The sequence below is a fragment of the Charadrius vociferus genome, unplaced genomic scaffold (assembly GCF_000708025.1).
Source record: "Charadrius vociferus isolate BGI_N301 unplaced genomic scaffold, ASM70802v2 scaffold484, whole genome shotgun sequence".
In the NCBI taxonomy this organism is placed as follows: Eukaryota; Metazoa; Chordata; class Aves; order Charadriiformes; family Charadriidae; genus Charadrius; species Charadrius vociferus.
In genome coordinates, this window is record NW_009648074.1 from 1,152,754 (window position 1) to 1,157,136 (window position 4,383).

Below are 4,383 nucleotides of genomic sequence, written 5' to 3' on the forward strand. Positions count from 1 at the left end.
CATCCGCGGCACCCCGGGCTCGGCGGGAGGAGCTGGGTGCCGCGGCACGAGGCGCTGCGGGAGACCAGGGCCACCCTCCGTCCCTTGCCGGGCAGGGACGGCGCCGGGGCTGGGATCGCTTGCCGCTGGTTGCCTTGTTGGGGCCAGAAGGACGAGCGTCAGGGCTGTAGGGTGGGGAGCGATTTGGAAGCTTTGGTGGTTATTTTGAAAGTTTGGTGGTTGTTGGGTTGGTTGGTTTTGTTTTGTTTTTTTTTTTAAGGAACCGATAGCTTTTTTTGCTACCCTTGCCGGGCAGGGACGGCGCCGGGGCTGGGATCGCTTGCCGCTGGTTGCCTTGTTGGGGCCAGAAGGACGAGCGTCAGGGCTGTAGGGTGGGGAGCGATTTGGAAGCTTTGGTGGTTATTTTGAAAGTTTGGTGGTTGTTGGGTTGGTTGGTTTTGTTTTGTTTTTTTTTTTAAGGAACCGATAGCTTTTTTTGCTATACTGTATTGAGTGCGTGCTGAATATATACGTTCTTTCACACAGCTGGCTGGGGTGTTTGTGGTTGCCTGTTTTATGTGTAGGGTGTAGCAGAGGAGGAGGAGGAGGAGGAGCAGCCCCTGCCTGGCGTTAGAGCTGTGCAGGAAGGAGCAGGGGTGCCCTGGGGCTGACCCGTCCTCCTCCATCGCCTGCAGCAGCAGCGCCGGTGCCGGTGCCGGGGTCAGAGGATGCCTGGAGACAGCGAGAGGCGTTCGGGCCCCGAGGGGGGTTCTCTGCTGGGAATGGGACCCAAAGAGCCCGTTAGACCGCTTGAAGTGGGGGTGGCACGGCCCCTCCAAGAGATGTTGCATTTAGCTCTCTGCCTCCGAGGCTCGAGTTGGTTTTTTTATTGTTGTGATGACAACAGGAACTAGTTAATTTTTGTTACTCTCCTTTTTGACACCTGTGTGGATTTTAAAATCTGTTGATTTCACTTAAGCTGGACATTAAGTGTTTAAGAAACTGTTGGGGGGTGGGATGGGGGATCAAGGGATCATTGGGGTTCTGTTTACTTTTTGGCAATGTCCAAAAGCCGCCACGATGTTTCAGGGCGAGCGAGAATCTGGAGCGCACGGAGCTGCCGCGGCTCCGTTTCTCTCTCTTGGCATTCTCTGCATTTATTTTCTGAGGTCCTTTCTGGTTTGCAGCTGTTGGTTTTGTCCACGGGCCCATGGTTTTCCGACGTGGGTGCTGGATCCTGAAAAGCCGAGCGTGAATTCTTCCTCATCGCCAGTGGGTGTTGATGTACCCAAGCAGCAAGCTCGGAGCGTGCTGGCATCCCTGCTGCGGCGATGCATGGAATAGCAGGAGGGATGCTGAGCTGCTGGTGGGGAGGAAGGTCCTGGATAAACTCCTCCTGGATGAGCAGAGGTGTTAGGAAATCCTAAAAAATAAAGGTTGAGGTTCGGATTGGTGGGAAGGAGAGGGCGAGGAGCGGTGCTGAGGGCGAGGGGTGCAGCCGGGCAGCGTTGGGGCTCGTTCGGAGAGGTGTGTGAGCCCCCGGGCAGGGTGGGCGCAGGGAAGCAGGGGGGTTACGGCTGGGACGGTGGGGAGTTACCGGCGCCGGAGGAAAGCCCGTGCCATGGAGAGGCATGGAGTGGTGGGGGTTAGGCAGAAGGTCCCGCGGCTGTGCGGGAGGCATCACACCCGGCTTTCACACAGCCCTGCCTGGGAACACCCGATTTAAGGGAGTTTCTTTCTTTTTGTTGTTTTCCTTGATTAATTTTGTTCTCTTTCCTTCGTCTTTACTTTCAAGAAAAGAAATCTGTACAGTCTAGGGGCAATTTTGTACGAGAAGAGTTTTGTCAGCTGTCGGCAGTGATCAGGATTACAGGAAAAACGCATATATGGTTAAGTGGTATCTCCTATCACCATTAGAATAATGTGAAGAATTGCTTACAAGGACCCTGTCAATTATATATATATATATAAAAAATATATATATATAGTTTTGCATTTTTTTTACTCTGTGGTTTGTAAGATCCTTTTAGAAGCTTGGAAATAAAATTTCCTTCCCCACCTATTTTCTTCCTTTTTTTTTTCCCCCCCCTTTTATTTGCGAAAACCAAACCTTGTCTTTCCCTGCGTCCCTAACAAGTAACAAACGTAAAACTGAAATTACACTTACCTGTCTGTAGCGCAGGAGGCTGAAAGGCAGCCCAGGTGAGGGGGGGTGTTGTATGAATTCCTGGCGTTGCTTGGTTGCGTGTCTGTGGGTATGGTGGCTCTCCTCCGCTGGTGAGAATTAATCTGTCATGGTTTAGGCCAAATCGGCTACTGGGGACGTGGGAGACCCCAGATGGGACCGACAGATGGTCCCCTCTACCACTCTTCAAAGAGGTAGAGGAGGGAAAAAGAGCCTTAAAAGTTTAGAAGGAACTAAACTACTTTAATAAAATATTAATAATAAAATAAAAGGAAATAATGAAACATATACAAAACCGTATCAAGCTCCCGAGATGACAGTCACGACACCGGCTGGCACTGGGGCAGTCCCAGGCTGGACTCTGACGGACGGGAACTGGATTCCAGATCTGCATTCAGGATGGGGATCAAAGGCAGGTGAACAGAGTCCTCCTCAGACGTCGGCCGTTGAAGAAAGAGGTGGTTGTTTGGAAGAGTCGGCTGGAGGGAGAAGGTGAAGGAGAATGGGCAACGTTTACTTGTGGACGACTCTTGAGTTCATGGAAGATGTCAGATGGAGCAGGGACCTTGAAAAACACTGAAATTTCTGTTTCTCCCCAAGGGTTGGTCCCTTACCAAGGGTTGGGGCTGCAATCCAGCTGAACCTGCTCCATCCCGTAGCTTATACTGGAGCGGTGGACAGTGGACGTGACCACCATGGCAGCAAAGAGCACTTCTGCAGCAGCGAGGTCAGCAGCGTCCTGGCAGCACAGGGCACGGGCACCTCGTCGGGGGCAGCCGCCGGCAGCGTTTCCGCACATGGGGCTTGCCCTGCTCGCACCGCGTTCGCTCAGCGTTTCTCACCTCCATCTGCACCGGGGCGGCCCCCCAATCCCTTCGGTGGCCTGGGGCTGCCTGCACCCGCAGCTCCCTTCCCTGGGGGACAGACCCAGCGCCCGCCCCGCTCCCCCACCGCCCCGATGGGGTTGGGAGAGACGCGATCGCAACCAGGTTTCCTTCGGGTTTGCCGGGGCTGGTGGGTTTTGCCTTTTATTTGGTAAAGAGCACAGCGCAGGCATTTGGAGCAGAAGCTCCAAGGATGCCTTCGAAGGGACAGATGATTTTTTTCTCTTGTTTTTCACCCGAGAGGTGAGAGGAGCTGGTGGGGGCAGCAGGGACTGCTCTGTTTAATTGCGAACAGCAGTGGAGATAATGCTGAGCGACACCACACTGCATCGGGGGAAAGGACACTGGAGTCATCCTCGTTCGCTCTCAGGGTGACCTGACCTGAATTCAGGTATGCGGTTTCTCTTCAAAGGAAGCCCAGTGAAGTTCACACTGCTGATTTTAAACAGTGAAGTGCAGAATGCACTTTATTTTTGTTCAATTTAAAATAAATGCAGCCTTCGGAGAAAATAGTAGTTTGTAGTAACCAAAGGCCCTTTCTCATGGAGACGAAGTGTCTTCGCCTTTTATCTGCTCTTCTAAACTTGAATTGAGCACACCCATTTTAGAGGAGTCCTTAGAAAATTCCATGAGGTATGGCTCAGGCTGGGTTCATCTGGAGAAGGGTACGAAATAGCCTCGTTATTTTAATCCTCTCTGATTTCCCTACTGACTACTTAGGTATCAGGCAGAGGGAAGGCAACACCTCGGAGGCAGGCAATTAGGGCACTCTAAAATTAGCCTTTGGCAGGTGTGCTCCTCGCCAGCCCCTGGACTATGGATGGGCGGGAAGGGATTTGAAAGCAAACATCGGTTTTACTTCCAGAAGCAATTTCTAACATGTCTAAAAGTGCAGCACACCACACCTAGGCTCCAAGGTGGGCTTCATCTGATGAATCTGAGCCAACCCAGGCTGCCGGTGTAGCCCTAGGCTCCCGCTGTGGTCAGCTCTGATGCCCTCACCGGGCACTGGTAGATCTAAACTGGGTCAGATGAATGGTGACCTAAAGCGCCCTTTTCTCTTGACTAAAAAAAGAAGGCTGGAGCAGCTAGCTGAGCTGCAGCGGCTACGTCGCACCTGACATTAGGTGAGCAGAAGCCTGTCCGAAGAGGCTAATTCCCTCGAGTTTGCTTGCACTGATCGATACAAGCAGACCTAAGCTGCTTAGTGCTCACTCATCGTCTGCGTTGAATGCTTTTAGCCCTGCCCTAAGATGGTCCCAGTGTCCACAGTGTGTGGGAAGCGCTCAAATATATTTGGGAGCTTTACGGTACAGGCAGTGCAGAAGGGGTCGC